This window comes from Parambassis ranga, chromosome 16, assembly GCF_900634625.1.
Source record: "Parambassis ranga chromosome 16, fParRan2.1, whole genome shotgun sequence".
NCBI lineage: Eukaryota > Metazoa > Chordata > Actinopteri > Ambassidae > Parambassis > Parambassis ranga.
In genome coordinates, this window is record NC_041036.1 from 4,438,308 (window position 1) to 4,458,250 (window position 19,943).

Sequence of the window (19,943 nt, forward strand, 5' to 3'; positions counted from 1 at the left end):
ACAAAATGACTAAATATTAGGAAGTTGCAGAGTGCCTGAAAGACTCTCTGAAAGAGACTAATGGTATATATTCAATAGAATGATCACAACCACAGACTGCTCATCGCAAGCTTTGATTGGACTCCCGGTCTGTCGCTTGGGAGAAACCTCGGTCCCCTCGGTGACGGCTCTGTCTCCCTCTTTGTGCCCCGTTCAAGCAATTACGCCCAGCTACATGTTTTCATATGGGAAATAGAAGACGGGGGGTGGAGTGCGGCGGTGGGAGGGGGTGTCATGTGAAAAAGTCATTTTGGAGGTGCACTCTTCAGTTCCGGTCATGCTCTGTACCGACGCAAATTAAAACCTCCCCGGTAGCCTATGTAAATATGCTGCCTACTGCGCTGCGCTTTAATGAGCCATGATATGGAAGACATCTAAAACCAATGGAAAATAACTGGCCACTTAAAGGTGGGGTGCGTCTGACAGGTGACAGGTAGAGCCACGTTTAAGACAGTCCTGGGTGGTGTGAGGTGGGTGTTGGGTATGCGCGATGATGGGGGCAGACCAGCTCTGGCATTCAGAAATAATCTGGAGCTGTGAGCTGCAAGCCAGGGGAGAGTAACCAGCTTTTTAGCCTCAGGCATTTCAAAGAATTCTGGGTGGCGGAGCTGGAGAGGGAGAAAGGGGGAGCAGGTGGGGACTGTTTCTGTGTGTGTGTGTGTGTGGGGTGGGGGTACCTGGTGTGTGCTCATTTTTAAGGGGGTGGGATGTTGTTAGGTGAGAAGTGAAAGGAGACAGTTACTATGTCTCCTGCCTTGAGACACAGCTCATTGTCACCAACTTAAAAAATGTACATAATTTCCCTCTGTGCAGATACACACACACACAGAGAGACACACTCAGCCCTCCATCCTCTAATAACCTGTCTTTTAAAAACCTTACAAGGATTACCTATCTGCAAATCTGCTTTGTATGCAGAATGTGATGGCGGAATGGAAATGAGCAACTGTTCAAGATGGCGCCCACCAAAAAAGGGAACCACATCTGCACAAACCGATTAATCCGAAACATTCAGAGGAATCTCAAGTCATTTACAATATCACAGAATCCATAATCAAGATTCACTGCCAGAGCCTGAGTCTGCGGCACAGAGTCAATGCCCAGTTCAATGAGGGCTGATGGAATGTATAATTTCATGACAGATGCACGCATTCACAGGGGAACGCAGGGTCATTTTAACATTCACGGGCCAAAAATACAACAACTTACCCTAGAAAGGAAATACACACCCAATTATTAACAACTGAAAGGAGGCAAGAGCAGGAGGAATATGTAAAATATTTGTTCACTGATATTCATGAAATGCAAATATAGCATTATGTACAAATATGTGTGCTACTCTTAATAGAACATATGTGTGTAGCAATGTAGAAACACAGCATGGATGTAAATGTGTATCTCTAATTGGTCAAATCCCTGTGTATGCATAACATTAATTAGGATGATCATGTTTATTGTAAAGATTATGGGCTTATTTGTTCTAACAGGTGACTCACTGAGAAGACACATTAGAAACAAACCACTGTGGTCTTGGGCTCCTACTGGGAGAAGACCAATTTAATGTGTGGCACCTTAAACGCAATGCATTTCAAATGTGAAAATGGTGAGAACAGATATGTAGATTTAGGAAAAAAGAAAAAAGAGAAAGAAATCTGTGGTGTGGTTTGTTGGTTTGAACCTTACCAAGCCATGCTAAATCCAGTCTTTAAAGCCACACAGCGAGCTATAAAGGTAGGAGCCGGCTGATAGGCTGGTGAGATCCATTGTTGTTAGGCCATCTGACAGTCTAACTCGTGAGGAAGGGGGAAACAGAGGAACAAGCCAGCGGGGTGCCTTATGAATTTAGACTAAGTTGAGATTCAACATTTGGCCAAAAACACACTCTCTCCTGTGAACTGTCAACACATGCAAACCAAACCCAACAAGAACCTTACTAGTGAAAAATCATTTTGCCAGTGCTTCTTTGTAATCTGTCATGTGGTTTTACATGGAGACCACTTTGATAAGACATGCCAGAATTGCTTACTGGGGGTTAATGGAAGTAACAATATGCAGAAAAATAGGTGTAAGGAAGACTATTGTTGCCAGACTATGAATAATTACAAATAAAATATATTAAAATACAGCTTTAGAGCTGCAGTAATTGCTGTTATTCAGTAAATGTTCAATAAAACATGCATTTATTTTTAGATTAACAGTTTTTAAAGCCATTTTTAGGTTACTGTTTTGGTTTTGCAGCCTGAAACTTTAAGATTTTGGTTCAGCTGCACTATAATGGTCAACTGACAAGAAATGAGTGCGTCACTCGAACCTTTCCAACGATGATGTGAACGCAATAAGTACATCATATACACAGAGCACCAGTGTGTCTTAATGAAAGTAGTAAAAATTAACAAATGTAGCTTTTCAAAGAAATCTTAACTCAAACTCAAGACTTGAATGAATGTTATAGAGGTTTTTTCTCTCTGTCACCTCAAAAGTAAAGGTTCATAGTAGCTGCTAAGTTAGGATGCTGAGACATGTCTCAGACCAGAGTGGGTCATTCTCCACTCTGCTCCCCTCTGCCTCTCGCTTTACAAGGAGCCATCTCTCGCCCTGGTAACTTTGTGTGACCTTGTTGGGCTGAATAAGACTGTAAAATTGATTCAGCTCCTGTAATAAAAGAGCACACACATTATCAGTATTCTAATTATAATTAATACAAGCAGCAGCAGACCCATTATTTACGATGGGGGGGGGGGGGGGGGCATGGTAAGTAAACACAATAATAATCTGCTCCATATTTTTATTGATATGTTGATGAATGGCTCTCTTTCACACAAAACACCATTGGAATGTCTCAGTGGCCGATCATACAAGTGCTGATTAGTTCACTGCCAGTTTCCTCCACCTCTGCTCGCCTCCCGCCTTTTTTCCTTCAGCCTCTTCTCTTCAGGCTTTCATTAGCCCTTTGTTTGTATCACCTTAAGTCCCTGACTCCAAACCTCATTACAGAGAGCTGGGTCAGGTGATAGAGTCAACTAACCTCCAGGAGGTGAATTACTGTCAGAAATAAACAGTCCAACAGCAGCATCACACAAACGAACAGATACCCATGAAAGAGACTTGGGTCTGAAGCAGCAGTGATTCAAAAGGTGTTGAGTCGTCCGTTTCAATACTGGTTTGATTCTGAATTTAACACAAGGAGGTGTAAACACCCTTATTTTTGGGTGATATAATCTGGATGATGAAATATTCGTACAAATTGTTAGGGACCTACTTTCTGTACACACCAGTGAATAATAATCATAATTATATTTATTCTTCTCATTTGATTGCTTGTCAGCTTTATCCTGGATATCCAAAAAATGTCTGTTCCAGTGGCTTGGGGAAAAAAAAAGGCTTTTATGTGAGGTTAAAATCCATCCTTTTCTCAATGGATTATACAGTTACAGAATGCAGACTGCTGGCATAAAATAAGAGAATACCACTATATTAAACAGTGTCTGAATATTCTCTATCCAATGAATATCTGGTTGAGCACAAAAGACCTCACTGCCTCACAGTCAAAGTGTGTAAAATAAAAAGACAGCAACCTTCATATCTAGGTTATCCTTTATAATTAGGTGTCTATGTAGCTTATGCCATTTCCCCTGTTTGATAATTGTAGTCCATCCCTCCTAATTTTGCAGAGAGTAAAAAAAATGCTTATTTGTGCCTATCTTCCTTATTAATTCTCCTCACAAATCCTTGATTATTTTCCAATCCTTTCCTCTGATATCTCTGGCTCTGTTTGTCTGTTTCACTCACTCCTCCACTGAGCAGTCTGCCTTCCTTCTCAATCGCCTGTTTTGTTTCCCGTTTTAATGAACAGTTGGATTCTTTTATTTCTCTACAAGTGCTGGATTTGCCTTATCACCCCCCCGTCCCTTTGAGGGTTGCCAATTGGTTTTATCCATGGATGTATCATTTCTTAGGCTTCCTCTTTTTTTCTCCACAAAGAGAAAGAACCACTCCGTCAACAAGCCTCTCCGGAGCCAGAGATTAAAAACCTCAACATCACCTACCTTCCAGCGCTACTCCCAACTGGTTTGTGTAAAACTCAATTAAACTTGTCCCCACTGAATTTCACATTACAGTACATTAAAGGGAAATTCTTCAAGCGTGATGACAAAGCTCAAACCTAGCTTCAGAGCCGCTATTTAGGAGCTTTCCTAAACGTTGTAGTCTTCTGGGTTTTAGCCTCATGTCATTGCAAATGGCGCCAAACACAAAGACAAAGAAAAAAGGTTTTTCTTTTTTACTCGAGAGAAAAACAAACTTTGGTATTTATTTATTTACAGACTGAAAGTCACAGTGTCTGATGGATCCGCTGCATACAAACAAGGTCTCGGTCTATCAATTAGCTCCCTCCAAACAGGTAAAATGGAGCCTCTTGATGATTAAAGGTAAATGCTATCACAAGTACCTGGGACATAATGACAGTTGTCAACCATGTGACATTAGCGATCTTTGTAAAATACAGATGTTAATCTTCGGGGGAGGTTGTAGATTTTTTGATCTCAATTTCAGAGACTGTGAGTCGATAACAAATTATTCCACCGCCTTCATACAATCTGTCTGGGTGAAAAGGGAGTGTTCAGTCGAGCGTTGCGCTGACGCAAAGAAACAACGCAGGTCAATATGTGTGTTAACTTCATTCACATGTGATAATGTGCTTTCAAATACATGATAGCGAACCTAAGATGCAAGCAGGAGGGAAGGGGGGGGTGCTTATGATGTTGTCCTTTCATGAGGAGCTTCTATTCTTTTGTAGTTTGTGTGTTTTTTTTTTACTGAAAGCGTGGCGGCAGACGCGGCGGGTTTCCTACAAAGCAGGACAGGATGGAGAAGGGAAGGTTTGGCGTTGCTTCAGCCAGGTCGGCGTTACAAGAGGAGAATCTGGAGATGTGCTCCTCCCTCCCACCTCCCCTCCACTCATTCTCTTGTTCTCCCCTGTATATAGACATCCCTCCCCCTCAGCCCAAGAATTTAAGGGCAGCTTTGAACCCTCTCAGCGTTCCTCGACATTGTAACACCGTCTCCCCCCCCCGTCAGCCACCCAAAGGTGTTTTCGTGCTGAGATTAGTGGATGAGGTGCAGTCTGTGTTTTGGGCCAAACATGCCCATCCTTTGACATGAGGGCGGACTCCGACTCTGACTGGGCTCCGGACCAAGATCACTCCCTCTTGTCTCCTCTGCTTCCTCCTCAATCCTCTCCAACACATGACATGTGTCACTGCCACAGATCTGCACTGAACGATACGAGCAGTTCAAGGTCGGGGCAAATCCCCAAAGCACAGAAAAGGGAATGGAAGGGAAGAATCTCTTTCTTTCCTCATTTTTTATAGTGATAGACTATTTAAAAAGTTCATTTTTCTTAACTGCTTAGCATATTTCATGGTGCTATAATGTGAACGCTATAATGTGAAATCTCCATTAGCCAAAGATGGGCGCTGCAGTAATGCAATGGATATGTCAATTTTCTTGTTCTGGAAAAAAGAAGTTTTGTAGGGATTTAAAACCCATGTAATATTCATATTTTCTATTTCAGAGCACAATAGCCAGCGAGGAACTAAAGTGATTATACATAGCCAGAGTCAAACTCTAGGGCCGTTATCTATTATAGTTTAATAAATCAACACAGAGGGAGCAGGGTGCACAAATATTCTGTAACCATTTTGCAGCCGTTTGCTCAACCCAACGTGTTTGATGAGATGAAAACCGGGATACCAAATATTTAAATGAAGGATTCTTATACACGGAATTTCACGGAAAAATGAATCAGTCTGTGGATCGTGTATTTTCATGCATCAGTTTCATGCATCTGCACCTGCATGTCCAGCGAGAAAACTTCAATTAACTCCCAAGTTTCACCAGTGACAAAATATTATTCAGTCCAAATGCGTTTCTGAGGCCAGGTTAACTCAGACAGGAAAGGGAAAAGGGGCCCACCGTGTAATTATTTGGCACTTACAATGTCCTACACTTCAGATTTGTGAGGATGGCGAGCAGAAAATCTGTTTACTATGGAGCCGAGGTTCCTCACTCTCTTCTGTGTGGATGAAGCCTTTGAATAATTCATAGTGAGAGCCATAGGCATATGCAATGAAAAAGTGCTGGAGAATATCACACCAAAGATGGCATCCTCCATTATGTGAGCTGTGCCCGGCGTGCCCACAGACCTCACATAATGTAATTGGATAAAAGTCAGATGCTGCATATTGAGGAGCTACACGAGGCAATGATATTCTTCAGAGTCTCTGAAATGTGCTAATTGACTCAAAAAGCAGCTACAGGAAAAGGACTGCATGGCTTATTGTCTTCATATATTTATCTCCAACACCTCATTACTTTTTCGTGCAGTTACAAGAAATAAGTGGAATAAATTTACTTACTACAGCTTGTGTTCAAAAAGCATGACCTCTCCCAAATAGAATGTGTGGGGAGGAAGGTGGAGGGATGGGGGTGGGGGTGGGGGGTGTGGGGGGGGCGGCACACGTCTTAATTTAGAATGTCATTATTCTGATTTGGTCCAGCAAAGATGTTTTTGTTGTCATTTTATTTTTGTTGACAACTTGTCTCATCGCTATGTTGCTGACTGAAATGCTGTGACATGTGTTTTACATATCAAAACTACCAAGCCTTTCATTGAAAGAGGCTTCATCTTTACTGACAACATTTTTATTGACAGGTAGAGTCCCCAGAGATTAGACATGGCGGTCTAATTAGTCTCTTCCAACACTGTTGTATTTACAGAGCTGAAGCCTTGTGAAAGGGAAGGTGATCAGACAAATCAGCCAATAAGCAGCTTTATTACTGTAGTATTCAGATTCTTCACTGTAGTACTACATCATAGAGATACTCTTTTACAAGTGACAGTAATGCACATTATCTGCATTAATGTAATTAGGTAGCATTTTTCTCTCACAGTTAAGGTACTTTTTTGCTGTTTTTTTTTCCTTTTGTGCTTTGTTCAAGGCAGGAAAACAGTGAGCAACGCATATATTTTTTTGTACTGCAAAACTAACCCCACCAAGAAGTTCTTCTGTTGGAAAGCAGGTTGTAAAATTAAAAGTTTTCTTAATTGCTAGGCTACACTGCAACAGGCACATTGCACATCTGCTTCGATGTAAGTTCAGTGACATCGAAATCTATTAATCTGCTATAAGAACACCTGCTAATTATAAGGGATGCACGATGATATCGGCAGATGTTGGATTTAAAAAGAAACACTGCTATCAGCTCAAACTGCATTGCTTTAACACTACACATTTATTTACATATCTTCTAATATTTAAATATCTACAGGAAAGGTATAACTGCAATTAGGTGGGCAAAAATTTGAATACTGTCCAAAATTCAACTATCAAGGTAAGGAGTTAAATGTGCAATATTTATAAGTAGTAGTAAAGAGTAGTATGAAATAGAATAATGAAATGGACATGTACAAGTATGGTAGTGCTCGAGCCGATGTGTTTAGTTACATTTCACCACAGGATCCTGCCCTGAAGAGGGAGAGCGGACGATGATGGATGCGGTGGCCATGTAACTGTAGAAAGGAGTCGGTGGGTAGGCTTGCTTAATTCTTGACATGAAATATTACCTGCAGCTCTCAACAGAGCAGACCTGCTTGGATGGTGGGAGAGATAGCATCCATCCTTTCAGTATAAGAAACAAACAAACAAACAAAAGCTCCAAGACCCCTGACCCGACAAAGGAAGTACAACTGATAAGTTAGTAGCAATTTCTCCCTCTTCTCCTGCTTCTCCTGCTCCTCTCGCTTTTCTTTGAATAGCATTTCTCTGCCTTTGGCCCCAGTTTCACCTTGCTATGCCTGTGCCCTTCTATTAAAGGTGGTAATGGCTGCCAACTTCCCTCAGGCCTTCTTTTTAATATTTGTCACTCATGAAAGAAAGAGGGGGGGGGATTGGGAGATGATAAATCTTACTTTTGCCAGCTAAGGGCTCCCAAACAGAATAAAATCCAGTCCAAAACACTGCTGTGCGCATTAGGAAGCTGTGGGTTTAAGCCTTGTCCGCCATGATCAAACCAGGATTTATGAAGCATCATAACTCCCGACAACATCCAGCGGCTTATTAATTTTATATATTTCTGTCCATTCCCTGATATTCCCAGCCTTGACAGTCACTCAAGATAAGCCAAAAGCGTTCTGACAGGATGGAGTGTGTATATATTTTTCACTGTTCTGCCGCTCCCCTCCAGTTGAATAGCTTTAGTAGAAACCTTGAGGCTGCTGTGGTGTGATTTGTCTCTGGTTTTTTGTCTTCACTTGCAACCTTCCCATTTGTAAGGGCCCTTAAATCAGCCTTGCACTCTGCTGAGCCATGAGAACGGGCCAGATGGAGAAAAGGGAGAGAGGCAGGAGCAAGGAGGATTTGTGTGTGGTTGTGCACGTTGTATGTCTCAATGAATGTTTATATACAAAGACACAGAGACAAGTAGGAGGGAGGGGGAGAAGTAGGTGATTGGCTCCACCAGAGTATAACACATGTGGTTGAATTTTAATCAAAACACTCACTAATCACCATTTACAGGGCTTCTATATAAAGGCCTGTTCTCCGATATGAGAGGGTAACATGCTGATAGGGTTTAATTTAACTAGCGTCTAGGTCGGAGGCTTGATTTAATGTGGCCCACAGGAAAACTGAGTAGGAGAGAGAGAGAGAGAGAGAGAGAGAGAGACAGAAATGGTAGCTCTTTATGCAATGATCACATAAGTTCACATCAATAAAGCCCTAACCCATTACCAGAAACACTACATGAAAGAGGAGGGGCCCTCAGTGAGCGCAGGCTGCTCCTCAGCATACGTAACCACAGAACCGGCTCCGACTCTCCTGACGGCTGCTTCACTCTTCTGACAACATGCAGGGGAAGCAGAACAGGATCCTGACAGGCTGGGTGGAGATAACTCCTTTAACCTCTTCAACCCTGATTTCCTCCTAATTTCTCAAACTAAAGTAGCTTGAAGTCAGGAAACACATTTGCAAAGTGCATAGTAATATTACATAGAGAGTATGTAATTTATCACCATGGTGCTTATAGAATTATATACGTCTCTATCAGCTGTGTATGTATTGGCCCAGATACAACACATGCTTGAATTTATGCTTACTGAACATATGATGTATTGCCCGACGTCATCTGAACATATAATCAATACAGCCACATCACTTCCCCTGACACAGTGAGCTGCTTTGTTTTTACTTGCTGCTAAAGTTTGTTTTTGACTGGCTGCTCAGATTCTTTTTCACCCACGGTTGGAGTTAAGCAGTAAAAACATTCTAGTTAAGGTTAGGCATTCAAAGAACTGAGTAAGGGGATAAAGTCTAAAAGGCACAAATTCATATAATTAAAGACATTTTACAAGGAGAACCATTCCCTTTTGTGGTCACCATAGTGGGCACAAATATGACGGGTTCACACAGACATGCTGCATGTACTATGTAGGTGTTTCTGAAGTGTAGGACACTTTTATGTTTGGTTTGAGGTCCCAGTCCCTTTACTGAAGAGGCAACTATACAGAGGGATCTCATCCTCTTCTGTCTGCTACATTCTGCTATATTCCCAGAAAATATTCTGCTTTGTAATGTAAACCCCAGGGAAAATAGTGATCATAAATTACAACATTTTTTGTAGCTAGTTGCCCTCTTGTGGTTGAGGGAATACAGTACATGTTTGTGTTTAAGACTGATTTGATCACCCTGAGAGGATCATATGCCAAATTTACTCAAACATTTGAAAACAAACTTCTAAAGTGTTCTAAAGGTTTTCTCCTGAGATCTCAAGCCTCTGTTGATGCCCTTTACTGTGGCGACAACTCTGACCATGCTAACTAGCCCCAGTGGCTATCACACCCAGCAGTGTCTGACTAAGACCCTAGCATGCACTAGCCCGCTGCAGCCCTAGTGACTGAAGCACGCAGCGGTGAGGAGGCAGGCAGGATGTAATCTCCAGGAGCTGTTGATACAGGGAAACACACAGGGTTTGGGTCAAAGGGATTAAAATGGTGGAGGTGCTGGTTGTATGAAGGAGAGGGGCTGTGAAATAGTGGTGGGAGCAGCGGGCGAGCCACCCCATAACAGAGAGGAGTGGGGAGATTACAGGGAAAATGGCGCAAGGGGGATTCCTGCAAGGAGAGGGGAGGAAGTGACTCCAAATGGCATTGGAACATAGCATTAGTAGCCACTATTGAACGGTATGCAGGCTTAGCAAGCTCAGGGCATCAGGAGAGGTTGGTCCTGTTGATGCTGAGAGTCTATACTGCAGGTGACAGGTGTGAGGGCCACAGGGAAAAGACTGGCGCAGAAATCTTCACGGCACCACTTGAAGACTTGTCTGATGCGACTCAGTCACCCCCTCTGTGAATGTGACTGTCTAAATATTGTCAATGCCAAAATGGAAAAATCAAATCTTTAAACAAAGGAGGCCAACTCTGCTGGGTGATATTGTGTGAGGAGGTTTTAACTGAGCCCTTCATGCCTATGCAAACCACACATGGTTTGGATAGAGTTCCATCAACAAAACATGTCAATCACCTCTCTGTGAAAAAGGCAGAGATATGAGACTGAAACCTATCTCATGCAGACCCAAATACTGTACTCATGGCTTCCATTTCACAGTGTGTGGGAGAGCGAGGTTCAAAAATCTTACATCAGTTATTTTTTTTTTTTTTTTTTTTTGCAATCCAGCTATCCAAGGGCTCAGATTCCAGTTACATTTCACATTGAATAGACTTGTGTTTCCAGCAGTCTAGCCCTCTTCTAGTATGCTGGCTAGTGGAGCGATGACAGATTGGTTTCCACTCACTGCACGGGGGAGCACAATGGAGTGGCTTTGACAGAGTTAAGAGAAACAGTGCATCAATGCCCCCCCCCCACCACCACCACCCCCATCCCACCCATCCGTTCTCACACATACACGCTTCTCTCTTCCCACTCCCTCTCCTTTTCTTCCTCCTCTTTCTCCCTCTCTCTCTCCTTTCCCTGGGGCTTAAAGAATGGATGGCCCTGTCTGACCTGGGCGACACTGATGTCTAGTCCTCTACACTACTGTACCTACAGCACGCCTGTCTGCTCGCTCGCCTCTCTGTCCACTCGCTCTCTCTCTCTCTCTCTCACTCTCACACACAGAGAACAGGGGCACCCATCTCTGTCACCCAGCGCCGACAGGCAGAGGTCAGCAGAGCTCAGGCACTAAAGCAACCTACAGTACAAGAGGAAGGGCTTAGCTCATGAGTAGCTAATATCACTGTTCCAGTAAGACAAGGCTTCTGTGAAAATATAAAAAATGAGGATGTTACATTAACAAGGAAAAGAAAAAAGTATGTATCTGAAAGAGCCCATATTATTGTTTTATGATCTTGAACACTATCAGCAGCTGGGGGTCACTCAGTATCAGCAATTACATCCATACTGGGTGACTCTGCACCTCACATTTCACGTCCATTACCAAGGATAAGAGCCTCTACAGGAAGTGGCCTATATTCAGTAATGTGGGGATGCAATTCATCAGAATTTAATGCAGTAAAGAACATTGAATTATTGTTACTGTTAGCAACCCTAGCCTTGCATATAGGTACCTAACCTTAACCATATAGTAGCTTCCTCATCCACTATTACTGATTACTATAATTGAACTAAGTTGAATATCTAATTGTAAGTAAGAATCTGACAATAACAATGCAAGGCAATACAGGCCCTTCCTTGCACCCGTACCAAGCTCATGCAACTATGTCTAAATCTGAACCTGTTTTAAAATGGGATCTGCTGAGCCATACTTCCAAATCATCATTCGGCCATGCTTCTAGGATAATCAAAAGTTTACCTGCAATTACACCTGCTCATTCCTGTACCCACCCCATGCATCTCTGTGTCCTTACCCATGGCATTGGACTTTTAGAGGGGTAGAATAGCTAAGATCCTTTGACCAGATTGCACGATAAAACAACCCACAGATAAGGTACTGGTGCTAGAGGTGGCTTACAGTTGTGTTCCTCTGTGTGCTGCAATGAGAAAAGAAAAAGTGTGATATCACACCGATATGCCGCTCTAAAGACTATGGGGGCAATGTGTTTTTTTTTCATGTGGGTGGATGTACAATCAATAAAATGGATTAGCTGCAAAGGTATGTATAAAGGTTATCGCTGAGTTCTCCTGCATGAGCATAGTGGCGACCCCACAAAACAATTTTGTAATGTCTGGAGCTATTTCTTCAGAGAAAATCTGATTATGTTTTGCCCAACCTAAAAATTGATTTGCAGGGGTATACATTATCAAAGAAAAAACGGCTCCTACAACAGGAGGCCCTATAGCTTGAATGGATTTTTTATCCTCTGTGCTAGCTGTATCACTGTTACAGTCAGTGTTGTATTTTTTTTTCTTTCAAGGGTGCATCACTGGTTTTCTTTCACTGTCATGTTCTTTTTCCCCTGGTATAATCATCTCCTCTTTTCGGCAGTACATCAGAGTTCACCCACATTCACTTTCACTTGTTTAGTTCCACTTGCTGCAGCCCTGTGTCAACCCTTTAGAGAGACTTTAACCATGTGGTTTTCCATCACGCTGACTGACAAACTAAACACCCCTCCACCCAACTGATTCCTCTATCTCTGTTCCTCCATCTCTCACACACACACACACACACGCTTCGTGACCCCCACCCCAGGCTCCCCCATTTCAGATGAAATCACCCCACCCTCTTAAAAAAAAAAAGAAGAAGCTGTGTAGATGTGCAGAAAGGCCCCTCTCTCAAGCCCTTAGCTTTTGTCTCTGATTATCCATCTACACACACACACTTCTTCTCAACCTGCTCCTATGTGCGTGCATACATGTGTGTGTGTGTGTGTGTGTGTGTGGTGGGGGGTTGACTCTGACCAATGGCATCCAACAGCAGGGCTTTATCCTGAAGCACACTGACAATGCTTTTCACACCTACTTACCACAGCAGAGATGGAGGCGGTGGGCTGGATCATACCCAGGCCTAAAAGCAGGCTAAGGGCTTTTAGAAGACACACAGAATGGATTCTTTAATTACTGACTCAAGATCACACAGTAGATTAAAGAAAAATAAAAAAAACTCTGAGGCTTATTTTCATATCCGTGGATTTTTTTCAATGAATATAAAAGCAGCCATTGATTATGCCGTTAAGGGAGGGAAGTTAAGAAGGGAAATATAAAGTACATATAATCACATTAACTTGCAGTGATTAATGTAATAAAATGTGATCTTTTTTCCCCATCTTTATGAACACATTCAATACTGAGGAGACATGCTCCAAATATTAAGAAGCAGCTTGTTAAAATCCACTTAACCAGTTCTGTGTGCAAAGACATGAGCGGAAGCAATGCAGATAACTCATATAACACACTTACACTGGCCAGATACAGAGAGGGCAGTAATTTTAGTACACTGAGTGAGTGAGTGTGAGTGTGTGTGTGTGTTTTCCCTCTTAGACACACAATCAGCCTTCCTGAATGATCAATACCAAAGCATTTCTTTTCATTGATTATACAATTATACACAAGTTAAATCTGTGACACGCTCTCATGTCGAAGCAATAACCGATGCAGCCAGCAGCAGCAGCCAGCAGAGGAGAGAGGACACTTCCTTTTCCTTCGCTATTTTTTTTTCCTCCTTTTTCAAAGCGTGGTGCTTTAAGTGAGCTCAGTGTAGTCCAGGTACTTCACTCAGATGATTATAATGCCACGAGGGTGCAATACATCACTCTTATTAGCCACACTGGAGCACAATGGTATCATAATTAATGGTCGCAGCAGGATTGAACGCTGCCCTGACATGGAAAAGTGGGCCTACTTAAGCTCTACAAGGCATTTAAATATGCAGAGTGAATGGCACAACCCAAACCCTCCTGCTCTAAGGACAGCCCACGCTCATTAGCCTGACACCCTCCGTGGCATTGATACAAGGACGACCAGCTATACACTTAGGCAGGCGCACACAACAAAAAATCACAAATGCATACTCACAGCTACAAAACGATATGTGAAAAGAACAATCCTGTCCCTCATCAGTGCCCATCACTTCTTTTAGATTTCCTCACTGTATTGTGGTGTTTTTGTCTCACGGCTTAGTCCACACTGAATGCAGATGGACATATATGTGTCAGCAGCCATTATGTGAATTTTCGGTAATGGTGTTAGGCGTGTGTGTGTGTGTGTTTGCAGTGAGTGTGGATGCCGTGGCAGAGTGTGATGTCTGGTGCTTGTGCTATACTGTCTAGCGCAGGGAAACTGGCTGCACGGCGGGAGAACAATGCACATAAAAGGCTGTCGGAGGAAGCGTCTGGAGCTGACGTCTTTCACATGGCTCTGAATGGAGCAGCAGCAAAGTGCCTGTGTGTGTGTGTGTGTGTGTGCATGTAGCTTATATGCTTACGACTGAGGCAGAGAAAAAAAAAGAGAGAAAACGCCCTCTTGAACATGTAGACAGAAACAAGAGAAAATAAGGGTGTGTGTTCCCATCTTAGTTATGCACATTGACATGTGCTTGTATGTGCATGAATGCCTCCTAAATACATGTGTAGGATTGTTAAGTCCTCTCAGATTGCCGTACGATTTGGATTTTGCTGTCCTTAACGACCACACACTCCCCTGCTGCTCCTCCTCCTCCTCCTCCTCTTTGCTGTTATAACTTCTCCTTCTATTGCTAGTGTTGAAGCCTGAGCTACACAACATGCTACTCAACTGCTGCCAAAACCCTAAACCAGCAGCTCCTCTCCAACCTGACCGTACCCGAGTTATCGCGTGGCTCAGTGCAATCAATTATTGTTGCAGTGGAATCATTAATAATTTCCTAATGAAAACGATTCTGTTGATCTCTGTTGTCTTTTAATTAAACATAATTAGTCGGCTGCTCGGAGCTGTGGTGGGGACTCCTTTAGGGTACAATTTTGTTTTAATACACTGATAATGAAATTTTTACATTGTGTCAGTTGTTTAGTTATTATTCAGTCACACTATTTCGCTATGTTCCCAGATAACAGATAATAACCCTCGCACCTCCTATTCGCCGCAGTCATTTTAAAAGAGGAGGGTTGAAATGAACAATTAAATTTTGAACTGTAAGAGTCCTCTCCTCTCACCAATTCATGCTGCATGCTGTCAGGGAGCAGCACAGGGAACAAGTGTGGTTTAATGCTTTAATTTCTCAAAAATATCTTTTCGCTGGACATTTCAAGGCTGGTTTTATTTATTTATTTTTTTATAGATACTACATCTGTCCAAGCGGGTCATGCTAGTTCATCATGTGCCTCAGAGGTCTCCTGCTCTGGATCAGTGGAAAGAGTAAATGAAGGCAGAAAAAAAGGATCTGATTGTGAGGACTTAGAGAATATGAAATAATACAAAGACACAGCGAGTTAGCTAATTCTGCGCCGTGTGGGCTTATGTAAAACGGCCTAGTTACATTGGTCAATTTCTGCTCGAACAATGGTCTAAGTTGCTCTGGAGACTTATTGGACATGCTGTATCTGAATGTGGTCTGGCTTAAGAGGCTTACAGTTGAAAAGTTTAGGTGACCTCTGAATAATGCCACATAATGTGGTCACACTCAGTGTGTATAGTTTCAATGGGCTCAGATATCAGGTAACAATGGGCTAAGCACAATGAAGGCTCACACTGAGAATGAATTGAGTCATATATTGTATTTTAGTCCTAAAAGAGTCATTTTAACTGTAAGCTCAGGTCTGACTGTGTCTAATGTGAGTTTTTGCACTCTGCAGCTGATCAGAGGTTTCATTGAAAGAAACAGTAATACACTGAATCTGAAAAATGGCTGGTAATAGTCTATTTTTTTTTTCCTTTTCGTCAACAAAGCCCAAACAAAACCAAGAATAAATTGATGCAAGTAATGAGTATTTTCTGTCTGTTTAGAGCCTGAAATAGTTTTGTGTATGTTTCCATTAAAGAAAACACATTTCAAAAAACATTATTTAGCCATATAATTACACTAGATGAAATATCCCTTTACCAGTTTAAAGATGGCCATTGTAGTTTCCAAGTTTGTGTGGCTGAGAAAAGAAGCCTGTGCGTAAGTGTTTGCTCAAACTCCAAGAGGTAGAGTGTGAGGAAGCAGGAAACTCACGCTGTGAGTGAGCATTTACCTCTCACCCAAAGGAGTCACGCCTATAATTTTGAAGAATTTTAACCAGTGAATAATAAAAGAATTCATCCCCTGCAGATGTTATAAAAAGGGAGCTTATTAATCAAACCCCAAAACGATTTTTGTACCACGTTGTAAACATATTTGTCTGCTTTAAATTTGGCCATTTTAACATGGGAGTCTATGGGGATTGACTCGGTTTTGGAGCCAGCCCCTAGAGGCTGTAGGATGAAGTGCAACATTTCATGCGTTTGTTGCTTGGTCAAAAATTGCAGTTCATCATGCATCCACTGGGGGCTGGTTCAAAACGTGAGTCAATCCATACAGACATTACAGTTTGGTTTGTTTTAATAAGTTCCCTTTATTTTTTTCTAACTTCTTCCAAATATATTAAGACCTCACGGCTTTAAATGAGGTTGATGCCAACTCACAACATGAGCTTCCTACTTGCACAACTGCCTGCCTCAGCTCCAGCTGTGCTCCTCCTCTTCACCTGTATTAGGATGTTAGACGGATGTGGCACTACCAACATGGCAGTCAGAGGTGATGTGATGATCTGTCCATAGTTGTTTACAGTCTGTTAGTTTCTACGGTCTCTTGTGTATTCATACACTGCAGAAAATAATCCTAAGCCGATACATGTTCTAAAATGAAATATTCTTATGAGGCAAAGTATTTATGCGTGTTCTGCTTCAGCCTGGGGCTGCGGGTCAGAGAGGTCAGAAAGTTTCTAGCGATGTGCAGATGCCTTTCACTTTCTGTGGGAATTGTTCCCAATAAGAAAAATACAGACTTCAGAAAGTTGTTTGGCAACATGTGTGCATCACAGTATGGCCCGGCTCTCCAAACAATTGCTAAAATTCTTCCAATCAAGCAGGTTTGCAGCACTTGAACTGAGCCTCCGTAGGTACCGTATTCAACAGAGAGGAATCAAAATGCTGCTGAAGTTCTTCCCTGCGTTAAATCTCTCCTACTTTCCAGCTGTATTGTTTATCAATCTGTTGTTTATCTGTACAGAAAATTCTCCACTGGTTTCTCTGTCCCTGTCTGTCATTCGCTCTCTCTCCTTCTCTCTCTCTCTCTCCCTCTCTGGTGTTACTGTAACATATAATTACTCTGCTACTTGCTGCCTGTTTCTATAACTTCAGCGCTTCAAAGAAACTGTCGGAGTGTGGAGGAGCAGCATTGTGGGAGTTCCAGGTGGATTTCTCGATAATGAGTTAGCGCAGTAGTGGAGTTGAGAGTTTTAGTAATGGCTGGCTGCTAAGGCTCTTCCTGGGAGTTTAATGTAAAACAAACAGGGCCATGCTGACAGCCTGGGAAAAACAGATATTGCACTTTTCCTACTTCCAGTTCAGGGCTCTTGCTGCCTCTTATATTAAGAAAGGGAATTCTAAGAAGAATTTATATTCATGAAACGGCTCTCTCAAAGATAATTTGAGACCTTTAAATGACTCAAGATATTACCCGTGACTTCTGGATAAAATGATACAAACAGAAAACACAATACAAATTGTCTGGAGAGAAATTGTTTGCTCCAAAAAATAGTCAAAAATAAGTCTATATGACAGTATAGAGTGAGCTTGTCTTGGTGCTGATGACCACGGGCACCCTGTGGGGAACCTGACTCCACTATCCTGCTGCTTGTTACACACTCCAGTGCATGTATTATACATAACACATTGCAGGGATACGACTCTCAGAGGAATCATTTTGCTGAATCCTGTCCTCTCTTACTCACTCCACATATCCCCCCCCCCCCCACACACACACACACACACACACACACACACACACACACTTTTCCTGACAAGTTCCGGGGATAGAGGATGAGCAGTTGTACGAAATGTAATGCAGAAATCATAGGACAGAACGCCCAAGACTAAGCTACAGCCACTCAAACCAATCACCAGTCCTACCCCATAGATTCACACACTGGCAAGCATCCAAAGTGAACTGCTACTATCTTTGCAGGCAGCCATAAAGAAAGCCGAGACCACTGAAACGTGAGCCAAAACATATTCTGCAAGCATACTGTGTATTGAGATATTCACTGTTTTCCATAAATAACGCATCTCAGGGAGCAATGAAGCAGCCTACAGAGGAGAAACAGCACACGGGTGAAGATATAAACAATCTGGGCCCTCAGCTTTTTTCGAGGTGGGAAGAAAGTTCCTGTCGGACTCTGAGGGGGCTTTTTTTTCTCTTTTAGTCACTTCGTGCACGTGTCGATACGATAAATACAATTTCAGCTCAGCTTCAAAATTCAATATTGAATTTGACAAAGATTTGACATGTTGGGCACGCTGGCACTCAATTTCAATGTCACCTCCAGAGGGTGCACACGCATACACACACACACACACACATGCAGATTGGAATATTTAAAAGAAGGCGATGAAGAAGAATGAACGGCATAAATCGAGTCACAGTCTGGACGCAAGAGTCAAACAGCTGAACAGCATCAAAAGCTCCACAGCTTTCTGAACTTATTTCAAGTCCACGTAAAAAAATATAAAGTTGCCAGGAGCGAAAACGTGGAAGCTAGGAAAAAAAAAATGACACCCAACCAATTTACCCAACGTTCTTTGGCTACAAAGTTGCTACAAAGCTGTACGGAGTTACACAACCTGAATATATTTGTAACTTTTGGTTATAAAATCTTTGAATTTTACTGTAGCATTTATTTTAAAGTCAGATATTTCAATCCAACATAATTTCCGTTAAGCTTAACATAGAATTAAATGGTGTTCGTTGTATTTTACGCTGACTTTGAGGTGACACAAGATATTGAACTTGTGCTCTGAGATTTAAATTAATTCTTTGCATTCCCTCTACTATCATTTATTATCACTTGGCAAGCGTGTGCTACATTTTGTGGAGGATTTAGAGTAATGAACTTATACAGTATAACACAGAACAACTCTCACAAGGAGATGTCATTGTGTTTAATTTAATAAGGTCAAACTGGAAGTGACAAACAAAGGCGCTGTCAGTGATACACAGCTGAGGTGATGATGCTACGTGATGCTATCTCATGTATGAAGGGAGGCAGAGGAAAGTCTCCAGACTCCAGAAAAAAAGAAATCCTGTTATTGGCCTTTTTTTGTTTCATACAGTCAGTCTCTGAGCAAAAAGATTAGAAGATTTTAAAGAAGTGCATAATCTTCTTTAACAGCTTATCAAAACTTTAATGATTTGGTGATAAAGAGCACAAAGTTAAGTAGCCGGTTAAGAGGATAACTCCCCAGTGCAGTCTAGTGATTAGTAGATGAGAATTGGGAGACCGAAAATCCGGGTTGCAAATCCCACTCCTGCCACTTATTCACTTTGAGGGAGAAGAAGCTCCATTTCAGCTTTGGGGGTATTGTCACGGGGTAATCATTTTTGAAAAGTGATAAATGGAGCCCTTTTCCTTCACCCTTTGGAATCCAAGACACATCTTTATTTACGTATTTATTTTGCTGTGTCTCTCTGGTTAACACCCGTCAAGACCCAATTATAGCAGCGGAAGCCTCGTGCTTTCATGAGAAGCGGAGCTCCACACTGTAGTGTCAGTGCTGTGTACACTTTAAGCATCTTCCCATACAATCTTGCAACAAGCCGAGCTCCCTCTGCAGATCTGTGCAGGGCCGTTTTAATGAGGGTTCACTGGACACAATGCTGCAGATTGAGGAGTTTATGACAGTGGCTTATTTGAGTTTTTGTCCTTGTAGGATCACTTTTAAATAAAGAACATGGAT

At 42.1% G+C, this 19,943-nt stretch overlaps 1 protein-coding gene across 2 annotated transcripts in view; it reads right to left on the reverse strand.

The window, feature by feature from the left end:
• The window catches only part of zfpm2a (zinc finger protein, FOG family member 2a), a 108,235-nt gene that overhangs the window by 20,661 nt on the left and 67,631 nt on the right, over positions 1-19,943 (reverse strand). The window lies entirely within an intron of this gene.